General features: G+C 40.0%; 1 long non-coding RNA gene across 1 annotated transcript; it reads right to left on the reverse strand.

Annotated features, from left to right (window-relative positions):
* Positions 1-2,616: 2,616 nt before the first annotated feature.
* On the reverse strand, positions 2,617-9,032 carry LOC142656190 (uncharacterized). Its single transcript, XR_012849611.1, has 3 exons — positions 8,952-9,032; positions 5,655-5,886; positions 2,617-3,691 (listed from the first exon to the last, which is right to left on the reverse strand). It is a non-coding gene; the product is annotated as an uncharacterized LOC142656190 (long non-coding RNA).
* Between the last annotated feature and the right edge of the window lie 14,637 nt (positions 9,033-23,669).

Here is a 23,669-nt window from a genome sequence, read left to right on the forward strand (position 1 = left end):
TACGCAGTGACTCCACCAGCAGAATAGTGAGTGCAGCTCTGGAGTATAATACAGGATGTAACTCAGGATCAGTACAGGATAAGTAATGTATGTACACAGTGACTCCACCAGCAGAATAGTGAGTGCAGCTCTGGAGTATAATACAGGATATAACTCGGGATCAGTGCAGGATAAGTAATGTAATGTATGTACACAGTGACTCCACCAGCAGAATAGTGAGTGCAGCTCTGGAGTATAATGCAAGCTGTAACTCAGGATCAGTACAGGATAAGTAATGTAATGTATGTACACAGTGACTCCACCAGCAGAATAGTGAGTGCAGCTCTGGAGTATAATGAAGGATATAACTCAGGATCAGTACAGGATAAGTAATGTAATGTATGTATACAGTGACTCCACCAGCAGAATAGTGAGTGCAGCTCTGGAGTATAATACAGGATGTAACTCAGGATCAGTACAGGATAAGTAATGTAATGTATGTACACAGTGACTCAACGTTTTATTTAGATTATATCCATATATAAACTGTACTATGGTGTTCAAAGATGGACAGTCTTGAAGTGGTTCATAGGGAGTACAGGATACAGGGCATAAAGAAACACAAGGCAAACGAGTGCAGTTGCTTATAGACAATTTTGTGATAACTGCTGCTGAATACATAATAAAGTCTTTCGTTGAATCTATCATGTTTGTATTAGAGAATCCTGCATTATATTTGCACACAATGAAAGTATGCAAATACACTGGCTTGTGGGATTTGTATGCCATATTGAGATGTCATTATAATGAAATATTAATAAAATTTTACATTCGGTGACATTTGCCTGTGTTTTCCATCATCTCTGCTGTCCAAATACACATTAATAACTAAATATACATATTAAGATGCAAAAATACTGACATTTCAAGCTTAACAAATAAGAAAAAGGTTATTGATGAACTGCACTGAGGCAAAACATTATTTTTAGAACAAGTGAATATGAATTGGAATGCAGCCTATCAGGGCATTAGGAGTCGATGACATCACTGAGGCCCTTTTTCACTTTGTGATGTCACTCTTTGGTAGTAATAGGTCACCATCTTAAAGCAAAAGGTCATCTTTAGCAAACATTTGGTTGTATTATATTTGATATAGCGACGGGGGTGGACATAGGAAAGAGTAGGCCCTATACAAATTGCAAAATGGGGCCCCCTCCATTTGGTGGTTTATGTCAGCATGCCATTCTGGTAACAGTGTCATCTGGTGCATGTTGATCCTCCTGCCCATCTCTATAAAGGGGACCTGTCACCTATCCTGACGTGTATTTTTATTTAATACTTGTATCCCCATAAAATAAGAATTCTGCTTTTATTTTTCTTATAACTCTGCATTGTGCTTTTCCTCTATTATTCCTCCTAGAAATTCATGAAAAAAATTGACAACTGGGTTACCATTCCCCTTGTCAAATGGGCGTGTCCCTCCACGGTCTTACTCTGTGAGCAGTGATTGGACAGTGTCAGCCTGTGTGGGGACACCCCCCCACCCCAACTGGTAACACCCAGTTGTCAATATATTTATGAATTTCCAGGAGGAATAATAGAGGAACACAAAGTTCTTAGAAAAGATGCTCCAGAATTATTATTTTATAGGGAAAACAAGTATTTACTAAAACAGAAAGTGCAGTCATATGAAAAATTAGGAGTTTCGTATTAATGGAAGTAACCACAAGGGCTGTGTTTGTCTTGTTTACCCTATAGTAGACGACAGTCCCTCTTCTAAAACAATGAATTCCCTCTAGATCATACAAATGTCTGTCACTAATACTACATCTTTAGCCTGGACATCTACCCTGCATTTAAAAGCCAAGTACACCTTTTAAATCGTTTTTTGTTTTGTTTGTTTTTTTTAAATAAAAATGTGTATTAATGTGTTTGGCGCAACTTTCTAAATACTGTTTGTTAAAAATTATTTTATACTTTTTGAGCTACAGCTGCTTTGTATCCTGTATACAGAGCAGCTCTATCTTGCGCTGAGACCTGATTCCGTCAGGTCAGCAGGACTGAAAGGTCCTGGGTCCTGCTCAGGATCGACCTGTTACTGATCAGACCTAAGTTCATAACGCAGGACCCGCTGTCACTGATCCCGTCAGTCACTCTTTATACAGGATACAAAGCAGCTGTATCTCAAAAAGTAAAAATAATTTTTAATAAAAAGTATTTATAAAGTTGCGCCAAGCCCACTTAGGGTCAGACTGGCCCATCAGAGTACCAGTGAGAACAGTTAAAGTTAATTCACAAATAACTTATTAGATCCCAAGGTGTTGCCAGTGCTGCTATGTTGCACAGCCCATTCAGAACTGCAGAGGTAGAGAAGGGGGGGGGGGGGTGTTGACGGGACTCTTTGTCCGAGGCCAAATGCCCCCTTTCCAAGTGTTAATTTTAGTGCCATGCTCACTATTTCCTAGGATGTATAGCAGTGAGTTTGCCAGGCCCGCGGGTATAACACGGACTGGTACAATGCTGCAATAAACATTGAATGCATAGTATATTATTAGCCAATTACCTTTTATGTTTAATCATTGTTTATTGAGTTGTAAAAAAAACTAACAAAACATAATATGTCATGTAGGACCAAAGACTAAACAAACAAATATGGTAGGTGACATGTCAATCTAGAAATCAAACCCCCACCTCCCGTTCTGTATAAAACATTTTAGCACCCAAAAAAGATATTGTTAGTGCATTGTGAATTTTTGGGACAATAGTTACTGATAGCAATATGTCCTAAACTACCAGAACGACCAGTACATTTTCTCCTATATGGAGCTTGTATCACCCAATGGGGCAGGGGGCAAAGGAAGGAACAAAGAGTTAAGGCCCTTTTAAACAGGCCAATTATTGGGCAAATGAGCCGTCACAGAACGCTTGTTCATTGGCTGATCTTATCGTTTATGCTGCATGAAATATTATCGTTGTCGGCAGCACATCTCCCTGTGTGAAAAGGGAGACATTCTGCCGACATGATAGAATTGTATGGGGACGAGTGAGCGTAGTAACGAGTGTTCGTCCCCCCTCCTTGTGAAAGGAGCACATGAGCGCTGATTAACGATCAATGATCGGCGCTCGTTTACACGGCTCATGTCGGAGAGGACTCTAAATGAGAGGAAGAAAGAGAAAATTAAGAAGGAGGAGAGGAGAAAGAAGAGAAAGAAAAGAAATAAGCGTGGTGGTAAAGGAAGGTGTAGTGTAAATATAATATGTAATATATATAGTCCCATTTGTAGTGTGTAATGTGTGACTCACAGTGTGCGTCACTTGTTTTACTAGCATCTATGTAATAAACTCTCCACATGTTGTGTTGAGTCCTCGGGAGGTCTCGGAAACCAGGATAGGAAGCAGCCTACAGAGTATACGGAACAGGGGTCAGAGTGAATATAGAGACCCCTTTACCATCCAGGATGTCCTTTTGTGAAACATCAGAGACGAGATAATTAAAAATACATTATTAGTTTATCTTCACAAGTGGTTGCAGGAAACGACACACGAATATTGAAATAACCTTACAAAATATCACTTAAATAGCAATAGTGGGTGTTATGGATTTAAATAGTCCATCCTTCCTGGAAAAGTGTTGGATGGATGAGTAAGCAGATGTGTAGATGGTGGAGGTGATGCCGTGAAAATGTAGAAACATCTAATTGTCTAAGTTCCGCTGAAAAGAAAATAATAGAAGAGGATTTTTGTGGGGTTTCTAACTTGATTAGCACAAATAGACCTTAATTGTTTCCTAAGTACAAAAAATAAGGAAAAATAATTAGTGAGGAACTATAGACGCACATCTATACATCCTTGGACCAGCTGTGTTGTTGAGAACATATTTACTTTTTCTTAAAGACAATTATCATCTTTCTTACTGAGCACCTCCACTCCACTAATGGCAAGGGTCTATGCACCAGGTCCTCTGGTGTCTAAGAGACGTGTGAAGAAGGGTTTCTCCAGTTCATTCTCCATATCCAAAAGCGTGGCCTCCTATCTCCTACAAAGGATGGGGTTCCCATCATAGAAAGACAAGGCTAATGGGGGGGACAGGACACAAATTCTGCACCATTAAGGGGACTGCAGTTTGATTTTTGCTCTGAAGACCTCTCTTGTTTATGTAAGCCTCAGATCACTAACACCGACAGTCCTTGTGATAATCATTCTTCAGTCTCTTCATAGAAATAGAAGAATTATATTCATCCCAAGGAGATTTTCCAATATTTGTGGAATATAGATAGACAAACTTTTTATCTTCTTTCATATCACCTGGTTCTTGACCCCATATTGAGGTACCTAAAACCTTTAAAAGGGCCTTTTTATATAGAAACCTAATAGGGTAGCTACTATAGAGGAGGCCACTACTGCTGCCATAAGACCCTGGAGAAGCGGTGGTCCAGATTGTTATCCTTTCCAACAAATTTCCCAAAAGTTGAGAAGATCTTCTTTTGTGGTGTAGATGGTTGTGCTTGTTCTTCTTATGGCCTGGGTCTTGACCGGATTGTCATATTGTAGAGGACATTTATGCAGGATCTATTCTTCTGGCTCCATTGACACGCTCCATATTTCTTGGGCAGTCAATATGTCCATATTCTCCATAGAAGTCAATGGCTCTTTGGACTTCTATAGGGCTTAATTGGCTTCCTCTCTAGAGCCTGTATCTCTCTTCCTCTCTCCTTATGTCATGCACTCTCATAACCCCAGATGCCACCATACAACCACTCAATCTTGATCAATCATTTTTCTCTATTCTCAATGTTCTCAACTCTAGTTTGGACTGTAAGATGAGACAGGACCACCCTGAGATAAATCCCACAATCTCGAGTAGAAGACACTGGTGAAAAACACCCGTAATATTTTTGTGCATCTTGAAACGGTCTGTTTTGTCCTGAGTGATTGCTACTTTCACCTTCAGTCCTTTATATTGCCAATAAAATAAAGTTGGTTCTAAACTCCCCATTAAATAACTAACTTCTAGGAATGACTCAATCTATAACAAAGGCCCCTCCAACAGCACAACTTTCCCAAGATAATTTATGGCCCCCCATGTTTCTTGTAAGAGCGGCACCATTATCTCCCATTAATTGTGTTCCAAGCATTTTATGGTATCTTGACGACCAGACTGACTGTGCTCCATTGAATAAGCCTAAATCCTCTTTCACTGATGGACGTCAGAGTGGAGCCTACAAAAACTTTTCTTTGTGATCCGCCCCATAGACTCGGAGATCTCTCCAATAAAAGGTTTTCTTTGTAGGACAAAGGGTTTTCTGAGTGCACCGGTTCACCTCGTGAGTGATTTAACACATCACTGACAGTCTAAACATCCTGCTGCTATGGAGAAGAGAGTCACATCTTCCTACAGGGTAGGGATGGCGGCACACAGCTCAGCAGGTGGGGCACTCGTTGACAAGTCAAGAACAATTTTTGTGTTACATGGAATACTTACCAAACGAAAACTTACCAAACGGTTATCAAGAACAAGTTAACAATACAAATTATTTTCATTTTTATGAAGCCCCAGAAGCCATTAAAGCTCCTTGGCCAAAAAAGCTCTGAGGGCTGGTTTAACGGGTTATTTCCATCTTCATAAATGTATCTATAAAGCTCAACCTTTTAAAGTTATTAATATTTGTAAATACCTTTGTTTAACAAAATGATGTCGTTTTCTTGCTATTTGCGCTCCAAGTCTCTGTCAATCCATCTTTGTTTATTGGTTGTTGTCAAGGGATCCAGCCACCACTGATTTCCTCTAGTGGTGGCCGTGCTTGCGCAATGATTTCCTCTTCTTCCTTAGGAGAGGATGGATGTGTTAGCGTGAACGCGCTTATACGCGTATGCGCATTAGATGCCGGCCCGGTCACCTCTGACAGCCTGAAAGGAGAGGGAGAAGTTACAAGTTACAGCAGATGGGGGGGTCATGAGGGAGGGGAATTGCAGCAATGGGGGGGAACGGTGGTGCCAAGAAGGGGGGAAGGGGTTACCTTGAGAGGGGGGGTGGGAGTTTGCAGTGAGAGGGGGTGGGGGTGCCGGGCAATACATGTGACACACACATAACCAACTGGGGCTCCCTCTAGTAATGGAATCCCCAGCCATAGCGTTGCCAAAGCTCTAGCGGGGGATCTCCAATCATAGAGGGAGCCCCAATGGAGATAGCTACATGGAGGGGGGGGGATGTAGTGCTGTCAACAGGGTGTGGTGTGTGGGGTGATATGTACTGGGGGGTGGCACTATTTATTGGGAGCTCTGTGTTTTGCGGTATCTACAGGGGCAGGGTGGAACTATCTACCGTGGTGTCTCCGGCACTTTCTACAGGTGCCTAGGTCTTGACCACATTGTTTTTTTATATGATGTGTGGCAAATATACAAAATAAATTAGGGTGGGAAGAAAACTATATAAAAGGGAAGACAGGGGTGTAGTCTAAACCACGCTTACCATGCCTGGTTGAGACAATCGTTGTATTGCGTCTATTCCCGATGCTGCTAGAACTAGATTAGCTAGCCACGTCGGGGGCGCGCACTACCAGAGGTGAACTGCTTGATTCATATCGAGCAGCTCACGGCCCCTTTTAGAAAAGATAACCAGCACAATCTTTGCTATCTAGTTGAGAAAAAAGGGAGTTAGGGAAATAATTGTTAAAAAAAATTTACACCAATATATTTAGAATTTTATTTATGTTTAATATGCATTTTAAAAAAATTACTCAACTTGGGAATAACCTTTAATTTAGTAGATTTTGGTATATGGGCTTTCCAATTTTTTTTTTCTTCTCTCTCTTCCTTTCCCCCTGGGAGATATCTAGGGTTCCTTGGGTTTATTGGGGTCGTTGTTTTTCCTTTATAAAAGTCTCTGTTTTGGTTAACATCATCAATAGAAGTTAGCAGAATAGCGTGGGTCATGAAGCTCGTACCAGGCGACCGGTAATAAATATAAGTCCGGATAAGCCAAGTAATATATTTATGGCGGGGGGCCGGGCTGTATCTTTTTTATAGGTATTTGTTGTCGGTTAGGTAGGGCCCAGTGTCCGGTGCGAATGGAATATATGCTAAGGCATGGACACATAACTCTCTGGAAGACCTCTCAGTCTCTAAAGGATATAAAAAGAAGACAAAGTTATTAATTGCCTATTTATAGACTGGGCATTTTTAATAAGTCATTTTTGCTCCTCCGGCCATTTTTTGGTATAATAACCCTCCTTAGTAGGGGAAGACTGCCAACCCGCCTCCCCAGCTAGGGGTGATAAGAGTGCATTATCTCTCTCGAAAATGGCCCAGTTGCTGGTACAACTAAATGGGCTAGGATCTGGGCGACAGTACCAATAAATGGCGACTAGACTTATGTGTGTGATAGCAGTGGATGTGTGTTCGGCCCATAGCAGAAAGGAGCCATAAGGACTGGGAGGTCAAAGAGAAGGACCAGTTGCCACTTAGTCCACGGTGTGACTTTCTGATGTAGTAGGGTATGGTTGCGGACACGAAAATCATTTGAGGTCATAAATAGTTTTAGTGAATCAAGCGGCTAGATTATAGGTGCCACCATGGTCAATTTGGTTTATAGAGGTCTCATGACTTAGGTAACTCTGCCTTATTAGCTGGTTATACCAGCTTATATGTGATGTATTGGTGGGGTGGGCCCTTATTGATATTGTTCGATGCCCTGTTTGTTCTGATTGAGACTTTTGGCACTTTTCTGTGTTTTTCTTGAGTATGATGAGAAGTATAAATGAAGGAATTCAATAAAAAATTCAAGTGATAAAAAAAGCCCCTTGCCAATAAGTCCATGTTCACATCACGTTTAGCGTGCACACCAGTAAAGCTTCCGACATACATGCTAATAGAATCCATAGGGCTATATTAGCCCGACGGAGGCCAAAAAGGTGACCTTTTTTTAGGTATGGAATAGCATAGTAGTACGTTATTCCATTGACCGGGATTCTGCAAAAACACATATACTACGCGGTATAATTTTTTTAACATGGTAGCCTATGGCTGATGTATGCCACTGTATGGCATACGTCACAGGCATCCGTTTACCATATTTGTTATGAGCTTTTCAGCTTCTTTTTATGGCGTATACGTTAAATGGATGCCATAATAGTCTATGGGTGACAGAAGCCGGTGACGAATGCCTAACAGTGGCATCTGTCACCCATAGACTATTATGGGATCCGTTTAACATCTACATAATGAAAAGATCGTGAAAAATTCATGACGCATGTTAAATGGATCCCATAATAGTCTATAGATGACGGATGCCACTTTTAGGCATTTTCACAGCCTACGCTCAAAGCCAATAAAGTGATGTGACTGGGGCCTAATATCATCCCTTTGCGTTTCCACTGGTTTCATAGTCTTGGCTAGTGTCTTCTAGCCCTGAATCTTAACCTCACATCTGCGTCACGGCTCCATTCCGATGTTCGGAGCTTTCCGTCAGAATGAAGCCCTGACTGACAAAAATGGAAACCATAGGTTTCCGTTTCCATCACCATTGATTTTAATAGTGACGGATCCGGTGCAAATGGTTTCCGTTTGTCTTCGTTATGCATGGGTTCCGTCGTTTTGATGGAATCAATAGCGTAGTTGACTATGTTAGCTATGTTTCTGACCACGTCTTCCTACCACATAGTGGTCTGTGTCTATGTCCGACTTTGACTCTGATCGATATTGTGTAAGTTCAGCTATTACTGATCGGGAGACTATCCTGGGGACCACGACCTGAGGAGAACCCAGCAGCCCAGACTAGCCTGCCTCAATCCAATTTTTTTTTTTTTTTTTACCCAACCATGGTGTCTCCTTGTTGTCTCTCCTTTAAGGAAGGCTTTTAATGATGGGAAACTGTTTTCTCGTTGATAATACAGATCTTGCTTCACTTCCCAGTAACTTATCTAACATCTGTCACATCACACAGCTAGATAGGGAAAACACCAGGCGACTGTTACCTCCAATGTTCACGCTCTCAGCAGGCATCGGGCCTCCTCTTTTGATGTTTCCTGGTTCTAGGAATTGTCCATATTCCTAATGTAAATATACTGGAGGGTAAGGTGGATGTAAATGTCATAGGTCACAAAGTAAAGTTTTTTGGAGTATCTGTATAGAGTAACACTTGTTAAAAGGTCACCGTGTAAATGGCCCTGACTGAGTCGCATGTGTATTACTCCCCAGTACGGGCCAATATTCTCAACAAACCAAAGAAGATCCAATCACTTTAAGACATATCCAAATACTTGGAGCTAGTAGAGACTTGCATGCATTTCAGTTCGCTCAATTTTCTTACAGTTTTGATAATGGAAATTGTCTGAAATTTTTGCATTCGAAACAGTGTAAGGCCTCATGCACACGACCATAGCCATGTGCACGGCCGTGATTTTCGGGTCAGCCGGCTGCGGAGTGTCACCCGCGAGCCGCCCGCAAATCACGTGCCGTGCACATGGCCGCGTCCATTATTTTCTATGAGCCTGGACCGCAGAACACGGCCGTAATAAGACATGTCCGTTCTTTCTGTGGTCCGAGCTCCTGGGCCATGCACGGACCGTGAAAACCACGGTCGTGTGCATGGGCCCATAGGAATGAATGGGGCCGCAATTCTCCTGTGGATTTTCGGGGGAATTGAGGCTGCAAAAGCACGTTCGTGTGCATGGGGCCTAACTTGCAAAGACAGCAAAACTGCAGGAACATTTGTATTGTGGCGCAACAGTCCACAGCTGCCATATTTTGAATACAGTGGAGGGAATTACTAATGAAATGTATGCCGTACTTGTCCACATTTTAGAATAATTTTTAGGTTGACTTGAGATATGGAGTGCTCTGGAGACATTTTTTTCTGTGTAAACACAGGGAAAGGTTTTGCCACTATGACCTAGACCAAACTTGGACTTGAATAGGCGCTGTTCTGTTACCCAACCCCCGTTATCTATTCTAAAACGTTTGGCATAGAAGAGTGAGACAATCACCAGTTTTGACAACCCCTCTCCTCCTTACAGGTCTCCACGAAGATGACATGAGGAGTTGTTATCACCTGGAGGAGACTAAGAAACTGCAGAAGAAATTAAAGGGTTAGTTCACTTTCTGACAATCTCATTTTGTTAAAAGGGTCCCCTGATGATAAGCTGATCACAGCGATCAGCTATAGTCTGGGGGGAATCCGGCAGTAAGTGATCAATTTTCCTGCAGCGCCACCACAGAGGATATGAAGCATTACACAGTTCCTATTGAAATCAATGGACCTCCAGTGCGATAGACATTCTTTGTAACTGCTCTCTGCTCTGGCTAATAGATGAGGGTCCAAGACGAGGGACTCCCCTTTTATGAACGCCCTAATAGGGCTTTCTAAAACAGACAACCACCCTGAACGTTACATGGCACTTATGGAAATCAATGGGGCGTTTCTGCAATGACAGTCTTTCAACGGATGATCCACTCTGAAGTCTATATGCCCCAAAACCAAGGATTTGTACAACCCCTTAAATAGAGGGCGTCAGCCTGCTGGGACACTTCTTCTACTACTCAGAGAAGCTGAACGACTGAAGAGAATTTTTGATAACTTACATTTACAGGTTTACAGAAGAACTTAAATTAAAACTGTATTCATATATACATAGGCGGGGGATGGGAGATGTCCACCCCCGGCTACGATGTTTAGTGGTCAGCCCTAATCTTGAGAAGATTCCAGATGCCGACTTTTCTCTTTGGCTCTTTTATAACGGTCCTTGGCTCATTGACCTCCTTTCTCACCTTTGTCCTCTAGGACCTCTAATCATCAGCCCCTTCAGCTTTATAGTCACCATTTGGGCAATGGGCAGCCCCCTGTCTTGTTCTGCGTCCGGGTCCCCAGTGTTCCTTTGTGTGTATTACAATTGTCATGTAGCATCTTTTTCTCCGGTTCTTTATTGTCTTTATGCTTTTTAAGTCCTTGAACAGTCTCTGATCTCTGATCCTCCCGAATGCTCAAGGCTTTAGGCGTCTTCTAATTGAAAGGCTACAGAATATGTTGGCCCTATATTATATATTATTTTCCATGTAACATAAAGCACCGCTTAAAAACCATATGACCCGGCCTGGGACTACATTCCGATAATCCAGCATGATTGGTACTATTTTTGTGCTGTGCCGGATAACAAGAATTTCTAAATCTTTGGGTGCTGGATTAATAGAATTTAAATATATTTAATAAGTATATTCTGTCTTGCCGCCATTGATGTATCACCGCAGACGTAAAGTAATTTCCTTCTAAACTATTATTGGGATTATTATTTTTTTTGCATTCCAGATTAACATACTTTCTACATTTTTGGGTGCCGGATTAATGGAATTTAAATGTATTTAATAAAATTGAAATTACACTCTATTTGAAAGTACCTCATGATCTCAATGGCAACATATTCTTGCCCTAAAATGCACTGGAAAACGGCCCAAATTTATTTGAAAAAAAATAAGAACAAAGTCCAGCACCTCATTTGGGGAATTAAACATTTTAGCATAATATTGTTTTACTAAGAATGGAGTCTCGTGGTCAGAAGAATACAGTAATTTCATTGTCTGCAGGACTTTATTCCTGTCCGCTCGAGGTAACATCTGACACCTGCTCAACCGTCTTGTAGGTGGTGGGAGAAGTCTCAAGACGTACGCTACAGATGTTTTTTTCATCAATTGTACATTTTTCTCTCCCCAGCGGGGGCAGCAGAGAGTTGTTTTGCTATTGTGTATTATGAGAATGATCACTAATATTAAGGGAAGGACACTGTCACTTTAAATAATTTATGAATTATTGTGTCATGAAGTGTCATAGCAATGTGGTAAATAAACGAAAGAGGCCAAAAGAAAACAAACAGACAATGTGTGAACGAGTTCTTAAAGAGCAGCTGAGTGCAGCATGTAATGGGGAGGGCTGCACAAACCCCGGGGCACTTTATATTTTTTTTGTCTACCCTCCTCGGTTATTTAGATATCGATGACGTTATATTTGGCGCCTGATATTTAAATAACCGCCTGAACTGTCAAGGGGCGTGTACTGGCAAGGGGGCGTGTTACTATGGCTGTGACACTGTCCAATCAGCTACGAACGGTGTCGCAGCAAGAGCTGGAGATAGGAGAGGGTGTGCGCGTGCACGCGCGCTCTCACTCTTCAGCTCTCAGCAGACAAGGACAAGACTGTGTGATCTCTCGCGGGTTCCCACAGTGCAGATTTTCCATGCATTTTTGTTAGCCAAAACCAGAATTGGATCCAGGAGAGCAGTCCTATAAAGCCTTACTTTATATATTTCTTCCGTTCCTGGTTTTGGCTTAGAAAAACGCATGCAAAATCTGGAGCAAATCTGCACTGTGGGAACCCAGCCTTATTGTCCCAAACAGCAGAAAAGCATGTAAATGCATGATGCAGTTATTTTTGCCGCAGTTTTATCTCAATGGTGGTTTTCTAATACTATGTCCTCAATCACGGTAAAACCAAGACAAGAGTTGCATATATTAAGGAGAGTAGCTAAAGGCTCAAGATCCCATAGAGTAATAGATCCCATAATGCCCCCCATATAGTATAATGCTCCTTCAGCAGCTACCATATCCGCCCCCTCCCATACCCAGTATAATGCCCCCCATATGTACCTAATAGAAAAATAATAACATAATTACTTACCTATCCCCGTTCCCATGATGGGTGGAGGATCCTTCTCCTCCTCTGCATTGTGCTGTGAGTAACTCGGCACAGACAGGCGCGATGACGTCACTACATCGCAAGGCTCCTGCATTGAACTGAACTGTATCTGCGTCAGGAGGGCGCGGATACAGATTGCGACCCCTATAGCTATGCCACTGCATATATTTGCATGTGGTTGTCTCTTGGCATGATAATGGTGCGGCTCTCAGCCTTATGTGAATATACCCTAAGGGTAAGTTCAGAAGTGGTCGTGGATTTTTGAAACAAAACAGATTCACTGTGAATTTGCCGTGGATTGCACCTGTGTGAGCTGGACATGATCAGGCAGGTTTTTAACATCCAGATATAAAAACAAATGTTTCCCTTAATTGAAAAAAAGAGATCTTAAAAATTAGGCCATGTTCAGACGTGGCGGAATTTTTCGCGGCAAATGTTGGTGCAGATTCGGGGAAATTACGTAACGAATCTGCACCAACATTTGCATATTTGACAGGTAATTCAGACGTTGCGGATATCACAGCGGACTTGCCACAGATTTCAGTTTTTGCATTGCAAAGGATGAAATCCACAGTGATATTCCGCTTCTTCTCCGCAATGTAATGAGCTGCTGCGGAGGGGAAATTCTGCACCGCAGCCTGATTTCCGCACAGTTATTTTCTGCAACGTCTGAACTAAGTTTCCTAAAAATGTATAGAAACAAATGTAAAAAACGACTGCTGCAGAATTCCACTGTGGACTGTCCAGAGCACAATTCAACAGCAATTCCGCCACGTCTGAACGTGGCCTTATAGCATATTGACACATAAAATATATTACTCATTATACAAAGATTAAGCTTTATTACATACTATTTATTATACGGATGTACAAGTCAATCCCGTTAGAATTTTGCGCCTTATTCTGGGTTGTCCGACTGACCCTGACCGGCTGCTGGTCCTTCACACTGTCGTTTTTGATCGTCATTATAAGTGAAATTTGCACTTGTGAAATGTGGAGCCACAAAACCACCAAACTGTCTCACCGACAACTACAAACCAACCAGAGCCAGGTGCTTATCTGATAATAGACATTACTGCGGTTTTATAATTGCTTGTTTATTAGTTATACTCCATCGCCTCTAACCGAACAAGCAGGTGATGTGCGAAGCAAACAGATCGCCTACCGTCACTTCACAACATAGGACTTTCTAGAAGGGTAGAGGGAGATAAGCAGGAAATGAAGAAATACCATATGTGACGTTACACAATTATAACCAGAGTAACTGATAAAAAAATGACTGTCAGAAATGTCTCCTAGTGCTAATTAATTTGAATTAATTTAGTGTTCGTTTGAAGTGAAATATGTTTACCAGCACCAACAATGGTAATACTGCCCACTGTGTACTAACTACTATAATACTGCCCCCTATGTCCAAGAATATAACTACTATAATACTGCCCCTATATACAATAATATAACTACTATAATACTGCCCCTATATACAAGAATATAACTACTATAATACTGCCCCTATATACAAGAATATAACTACTATAATACTGCTCCTATATACAAGAATATAACTACTATAATACTGCCCCTATATACAAGAATATAACTACTATAATACTACCCCCTATATACAAGAATATAACTACTATAATACTGCTCCTATATACAAGAATATAACTACTATAATACTGCCCCTATATACAAGAATATAACTACTATAATACTACCCCCTATATACACGAATATAACTACTATAATACTGCTCCTATATACAAGAATATAACTACTATAATACTGCCCCTATATACAAGAATATAACTGCTATAATACTGCTCCTATATACAAGAATATAACTACTATAATACTGCTCCTATATACAAGAATATAACTACTATAATACTGCTCCTATATACAAGAATATAACTACTATAATACTGCCCCTATATACAAGAATATATTACTACTATAATACTGCTCCTATATACAAGAATATAACTACTATAATACTGCCTCCTATATACAACAATATAACTACTATAATACTGCCCCCTATATACAAGAATATAACTACTATAATACTGCCTCCTATATACAAGAATATAACTACTATAATACTGCCCCTACATACAAGAATATAACTACTATAATACTGCCTCCTATATACAACAATATAACTACTATAAGGCTGGGTTCACACGTGGCGGAATTTCACTTGAATTAATCCGCAGCGGAGCCGTTTCTCCATTGACTTCCACTTAAATTTAGAAGTGTTCGTTTAGACGATGCGTAAAATTCCGCTGCGGAGCATAGGCTGCGGAGCGGAATTTGGTGTCCGCAGCATGCTCTGTCTGTTGCGGAGCAGTGGCGGACTGGTTGCGGACTCATGGCGGAATTTCTCCATTGACTTCAATGGAGATTCTAATTTCCGCAATGAAGTCCGCAGCTGTCATGCACATGTTATGTGTGCTGCGGATGCGTCTTGCTTTTTTAACATGACATTTCTTCATTCTGGCTGGACCTATGTATTTCTAGGTCTACAGCCAGACTGAGGAAGTCAATGGGGCTCCCGGAATTACGGGAGCGTTGCTAGGAGACGTCAGTAAATAGTCACTGTCCAGGGTGCTGAAAGAGTTACGCGATCGGCAGTAACTGTTTCTGCCCACTGGACAGTGACTACCGATCCCAAAATACAGCAACCTGTAAAAAAATAGAAGTTCATACTTACCGAGAACTCCCTGTTTCTGTCTCCAGTCCAGCTTCCCAGGATGACGTTTCAGTCTAAGTGACGGCTGCAGCCAATCACAGGCTGCAGCGGTCACATGGACTGCCGCGTCATCCAGGGAGGTAGGGCTGGATGCCGAAAGAGGAACGCGTCACCAAGACAACGGCCGGTAAGTATGAAATTCGTTTACTTTCACTAGGGAAAGTGCTGTCCCTTCTCTCTATCCTGCACTGATAGAGAGAAGGGAAGCACTTTTTCCGCAGTCCGCAGCAGCTAGTCCGCATCAATTTACTGCACATTTTGGGCAGAATTGCAGCCGTAATCCGCAACCCGGATTAGGTGCGGCATTGATGCGTACAGCTGCGGAGGAAATCCGCCACGTCTGGCCGTGCCCTAATACTGCCCCCTATATACAAGAATATAACTACTATAATACTGCTCCTATATACAAGAATATAACTACTATAATACTGCCCCCTATATACAAGAATATAACTACTATAATACTGCCTCCTATATACAAGAATATAACTACTATAATACTGCCCCCTATATACAAGAATATAACTACTATAATACTGCCTCCTATATACAAGAATATAACTACTATAATACTGACCCTATATACAAGAATATAACTACTATAATACTACCCCCTATATACAAGAATATAACTACTATAATACTGCCCCCTATATACAAGAATATAACTACTATAATACTGCCCCTATATACAAGAATATAACTACTATAATACTGCCCCCTATATACAAGAATATAACTACTATAATCCTGCCTCCTATATACAAGAATATAACTACTATAGAACTGCCCCCTATGTTCAAGAATATAACTACTATAATACTGCTCCCTATATACAAGAATATAACTACTATAATACTGCCCACTATATACAAGAATATAACTACTATAATACTGCCTCCTATATACAAGAATATAACTACTATAATACTACCCCTATATACAAGAATATAACTACTATAATACTGCCCCTATATACAAGAATATAACTACTATAATACTGCCCCTATATACAAGAAATATAACTACTATAATACTGACCCTATATACAAGAATATAACTACTATAATACTGACCCTATATACAAGAATATAACTACTATAATACTACCCCTATATACAAGAATATAACTACTATAATACTGCTCCTATATACAAGAATATAACTACTATAATACTGCCCACTACATACAAGAATATAACTACTATTATACTGCCTCCTATATACAAGAATATAACTACTATAATACTGCTCCTATATACAAGAATATAACTACTATAATACTGCCCCTATATACAAGAATATAACTACTATAATACTGCCCCCTATATACAAGAATATAACTACTATAATACTGCCCCCTATATACAAGAATATAACTACTATAATACTGCCTCCTATATACAAGAATATAACTACTATAGTACTGCTCCTATATACAAGAATATAACTACTATAATACTGCCTCCTATATACAAGAATATAACTACTATAAGGGCAAAGCCACACGTGGCGGAATTGCTCTTGAATTCCGCTGCGGACACTCCGCAGCGTTAATCCGCAGCGGAGCCGTTTCTCCATTGACTTCCACTTCTATTTAGTAGGGTTCGATTAGACGAAGCGGAAAATTCCGCTGCGGAGCATAGGCTGCGGTGCGGAATTTGGTGTCCGCAGCATGCACAGGATGTTGCGGAGTTGTGGCGGACTGGTTGCGGACTCATGGCGGAATTTCTCCATTGACTTCAATGGAGATTCTAAGTTCCGCAATGAAGTCCGCAGCTGTCATGCACATGTTATGTGTGCTGCGGATGCGTCTTGCTTTTTTGACATGACATTTCTTCATTCTGGCTGGACCTATGTATTTCTAGGTCTACAGCCAGACTGAGGAAGTCAATGGGGCTCCCGTAATTACGGGAGCGTTGCTAGGAGACGTCAGTAAATAGTCACTGTCCAGGGTGCTGAAAGAGTTAAGCGATCGGCAGTAACTGTTTCTGCACCCTGGACAGTGACTACCGATCCCAATATACAGCAACCTGTCAAAAAAATAGAAGTTCATACTTACCGAGAACTCCCTGCTTCTGTCTCCAGTCCGGCTTCCCAGGGTGACGTTTCAGTCTAAGTGACGGCTGCAGCCAATCACAGGCTGCAGCGGTCACATGGACTGCCGCGTCATCCAGGGAGTTCAGGCTGGATGCCGAAAGAGGGACGCGTCACCAAGACAACGGCCGGTAAGTATGAAATTCGTTTACTTTCACTAGGGAAAGTGCTGTCCCTTCTCTCTATCCTGCACTGATAGAGAGAAGGGAAGCACTTTTACCCCAGTACGCAGCAGCTAATCCGCATCAATTTACTGCACATTTTGGGCAGATCCGCCACAAAATCTGCAACGCAGATTCTGTGCGGCATTGATGCGGACAGCTGCGGAGGAAAACCGCCACGTGTGGGCATGCCCTAATACTGCTCCTATATACAAGAATATAACTACTATAATACTTATAATACTGCCTCCTATATACAAGAATATAACTACTATAATACTGCCCCTATATACAAGAATATAACTACTATAATACTGCTCCTATATACAAGAATATAACTACTATAATACTGCTCCTATATACAAGAATATGACTACTATAATACTGTCCCCTATATACAAGAATATAACTACTATAATACTGCCCCTATATACAAGAATATAACTACTATAATACTGCCTTCTATATACAAGAATAAGACTACTATAATACTCCCCCTATATACAAGAATATAACTACTATAATACTGCCCCCTATATACAAGAATATAACTACTATAGTACTGCTCCTATGTACAAGAATATAACTACTATAATACTGCCCCCTATATACAAGAATATAACTACTATAATACTGACCCCATTATAAAGGGAATATAACTACTATAATACTGTTCCTATATACAAGAATATAACTACTATAATACTGCCCCTATATACAAGAATATAACGACTATAATACTGCCCCTATATACAAGAATATAACTACTATTATACGGCCCCTATATACAAGAATATAACTACTATAATACTGACCCTATATTCAAGAATATAACTACTATAATACTACCCCTTATATACAAGAATATAACTACTATAATACTGCCCCTATATACAAGAATATAACTACTATAATACTGCCCCTATATACAAGAATATAACTACTATAATACTGCCCCTATATACAAGAATATAACTACTATAATACTGCCCCTATATACGAGAATATAACTACTATAATACTGCCCCTATATACAAGAATATAACTACTATAATACTACCCCCTATATACAAGAATATAACTACTATAATACTGCCCCTATATACAAGAATATAACTACTATAATACTGCTCCTATATACAAAAATATAACTACTATAATACTGCCCCTATATACAAGAATATAACTACTATAATACTGCCCCCTATGTACAAGAATATAACTACTATAATACTACCCCTATATACAAGAATATAACTACTATAATACTGCTCCTATATACAAGAATATAACTACTATAATACTGCCCCCTATACAAGAATATAACTACTATAATACTGCCCCTATATACAAGAATATAACTACTATAATACGGCCCCTATATACAAGAATATAACTACTATAATACTGCTCCTATATACAAGAATATGACTACTATAATACTGTCCCCTATATACAAGAATATAACTACTATAATACTGCCCCTATATACAAGAATATAACTACTATAATACTGCCTTCTATATACAAGAATAAGACTACTATAATACTGCCCCCTATATACAAGAATATATCTACTATAATACTGCTCCTATGTACAAAAATATAACTACTATAATACTGCCTCCTATATACAAGAATATAACTACTATTATACTGCCCCCTATATACAAGAATATAACTACTATAATACTGCTCCTATATACAAGAATATCACTACTATAATACTGCCCCCTATGTACAAGAATATAACTACTATAACACTGCCCCTATATACAATAATATAACTACTATAATACTGTCCCTATATACAAGAATATAACTACTATAATACTGCCCCCTATATACAAGAATATAACTACTATAATACTGCTCCTATGTACAAGAATATAACTACTATAAGGGCATGGCCACACGTGGCGGATTTCCTCCGCAACTGTCCGCATCAATGCCGCACCTAATCCGGGTTGCGGATTACGGCTGCGGATCTGCCCAAAATGTGCAGAAAATTGATGCGGACTAGCTGCTGCGGACTGCGGGAAAAGTGCTTCCCTTCTCCCTATCAGTGCAGGATAGAGAGAAGGGACAGCACTTTCCCTAGTGAAAGTAAACGAATTTCATACTTACCGGCCGTTGTCTTGGTGACGCGTCCCTCTTTCGGCATCCAGCCCGACCTCCCTGGATGACGCGCCAGTCCATGTGACCGCTGCAGCCTGTGCTTGGCCTGTGATTGGCTGCAGCCGTCACTTAGACTGAAACGTCATCCTGGGAGGCCGGACTGGAGACAGAAGCAGGGAGTTCTCGGTAAGTATGAACTTATATTTTTTTACAGGTTGCTGTATATTGGGATCGGTAGTCACTGTCCCGGGTGCAGAAACAGTTACTGCCGATCGCTTAACTCTTTCAGCACCCTGGACAGTGACTATTTACAGACGTCTCCTAGCAACGCTCCCGTTATTACGGGAGCCCCATTGACTTCCTCAGTCTGGCTGTAGACCTAGAAATACATAGGTCCAGCCAGAATGAAGAAATGTCAAGTTAAAAAAGCAAGACGCATCCGCAGCACACATAACATGTGCATGACAGCTGCGGACTTCATTGCGGAAATTAGAATCTCCATTGAAGTCAATGGAGAAATTCCGCCATGAGTCCGCCACTGCTCCGCAACAGACAGAGCATGCTGCGCACACCAAATTCCGCTCCGCAGCCTATGCTCCGCAGCGGAATTTTACGCATCGTCTAAACGAACACTGCTAAATTAAAGTGGAAGTCAATGGACAAACGGCTCCGCTGCGGATTAACGCTGCGGAGTTTCCGCAGCGGAATTTAAGTGAAATTCCGCCACGTGTGAACCCAGCCTAATACTGTCCCTATATACAAGAATATAACTACTATAATACTGCCCCCTATATACAAGAATATAACTACTATAATACTGCCCCTATATACAAGAATATAACTACTATAATACTGCCTCCTATATACAAGAATATAACTACTATAATACTGCCCCTATATACAAGAATATAACTACTATAATACTGCCCCCTATATACAAGAATATAACTACTATAATACTGCCCCTATATACAAGAATATAACTACTATAATACTGCTCCTATGTACAAGAATATAACTACTATAATACTGCCCCCTATATACAAGAATATAACTACTATAATACTGCCCCTATATACAAGAATATAACTACTATAATACTGCCTCTATATACAAGAATATAACTACTATAATACTGCCCCCTATATATAAGAATATAACTACTATAATACTGTCCCTATATACAAGAATATAACTACTATAATACTGCTCCTATATACAAGAATATAACTACTATAATACTGCCCACTATATACAAGACTATAACTACTATAATACTGCCCCTTTATACAAGAATATAACTACTATAATACTGCTCCCTATATATAAGAATATAACTACTATAATACTGCCCACTATATACAAGAATATAACTACTATAATACTGCCTCCTATATACAAGAATATAACTACTATAATACTACCCCTATATACAAGAATATAACTACTATAATACTGCCCCCTATATACAAGAATATAACTACTATAATACTGCCCCCTATATACAAGAATATAACTACTATAATACTGCCCCTATATACAAGAATATAACTACTATAATACTGCCCCTATATACAAGAATATAACTACTATAATACTGCCTCTATATACAAGAATATAACTACTATAATACTGCCCCCTATATATAAGAATATAACTACTATAATACTGCCCCTATATACAAGAATATAACTACTATAATACTGCTCCTATATACAAGAATATAACTACTATAATACTGCCCCCTATACACAAGAATATAACTACTATAATACTGCCCCCTTATATACAAGAATATAATTACTATAATACTGCCCCTGTATACAAGAATATAACTACTATAATACTGCCCCCTATATACAAGAATATAACTACTATAATACTGCCCCTATATACAAGAATATAACTCCTATAATACTGCCCCCTATGTACAAGAATATAACTACTATAATACTACCCCTATATACAAGAATATAACTACTATAATACTGTCCCCTATATACAAGAATATAACCACTATAATACTGACCCTATATACAAGAATATAACTACTATAATACTGCTCCTATATACAAGAATATGACTACTATAATACTGTCCCCTATATACAAGAATATAACTACTATAATACGGACCCCATTATACAAGAATATAACTACTATAATACTGCCCCCTATATACAAGAATATAACTGCTATAATACTGCCCCCTATATACAAGAATATAACTGCTATAATACTGCCCCTATATACAATAATATAACTACTATAATACTGTCCCTATATACAAGAATATAACTACTATAATACTGCCCCTATATACAAGAATATAACTACTATAATACTGCCTCTATATACAAGAATATAACTACTATAATACTGCTCCTATGTACAAGAATATAACTACTATAATACTGTCCCCTATATACAAAAATATAACTACTATAATACTGCTCCTATATAGAAGAATATAACTACTATAATACTGTCCCTATATAGAAGAATATAACTACTATAATACTGCCCCTATATACAAGAATATAACTACTATAATACTGCTCCTATGTACAAGAATATAACTACTATAATACTGTCCCCTATATACAAGAATATAACCACTATAATACTGACCCTATATACAAGAATATAACTACTATAATACTGCCTCCTATATACAAGAATATAACTACTATAATACTGCCCCTATATACAAGAATATAACTACTATAATACTGCCCTCTATATACAAGAATATAACTACTATAAGGCTGGGTTCACACGTGGCGGAATTTCACTTAAATTCCGCTGCGGACACTCCGCAGCGTTAATCCGCAGCGGAGCCGTTTGTCCATTGACTTCCACTTTAATTTAGCAGTGTTCGTTTAGACGATGCGTAAAATTCCGCTGCGGAGCATAGGCTGCGGAGCGGAATTTGGTGTCCGCAGCATGCTCTGTCTGTTGCGGAGCAGTGGCGGACTCATGGCGGAATTTCTCCATTGACTTCAATGGAGATTCTAATTTCCGCAAAGAAGTCCGCAGCTGTCATGCACATGTTATGTGTGCTGCGGATGCGTCTTGCTTTTTTAACTTGACATTTCTTCATTCTGGCTGGACCTATGTATTTCTAGGTCTACAGCCAGACTGAGGAAGTCAATGGGGCTCCCGTAATGACGGGAGCGTTGCTAGGAGACGTCTGTAAATAGTCACTGTCCAGGGTGCTGAAAGAGTTAAGCGATCGGCAATAACTGTTTCTGCACCCGGGACAGTGACTACCGATCCCAATATACAGCAACCTGTCAAAGAATATAAGTTCATACTTACCGAGAACTCCCTGCTTCTGTCTCCAGTCCGGCCTCCCAGGATGACGTTTCAGTCTAAGTGTCGGCTGCAGCCAATCACAGGCCAATAACAGGCTGCAGCGGTCACATGGACTGCCGCGTCATTCAGGGAGGTCGGGCTGGATGCCGAAGGAGGGACGCGTCACCAAGACAACGGCCGGTAAGTATGAATTTCTTTGACTTTCACAAGGGAAAGTGCTGTCCCTTCTCTCTATCCTGCACTGATAGGGAGAAGGGAAGTACTTTTACCGCAGTCCGCAGCAGCTAGTCCGCATCAATTTACTGCACATTTTGTGCAGATCCGCAGCAGAATCTGCAACGCAGATTCTGTGCGGCATTGATGCGGACAGTTGCGGAGGAAATCCGCCACGTGTGAACATGCCCTAATACTGCCCCTATATACAAGAATATAACTACTATAATACTGCCCTCTATATACAAGAATATAACTACTATAATACTGCCCCTATATACAAGAATATAACTACTATAATACTGCCTCCTATATACAAGAATATAACTACTATAATATTGCCCCTA

Source organism: Rhinoderma darwinii, chromosome 6, assembly GCF_050947455.1.
Source record: "Rhinoderma darwinii isolate aRhiDar2 chromosome 6, aRhiDar2.hap1, whole genome shotgun sequence".
Classification (NCBI taxonomy): Eukaryota; Metazoa; Chordata; class Amphibia; order Anura; family Rhinodermatidae; genus Rhinoderma; species Rhinoderma darwinii.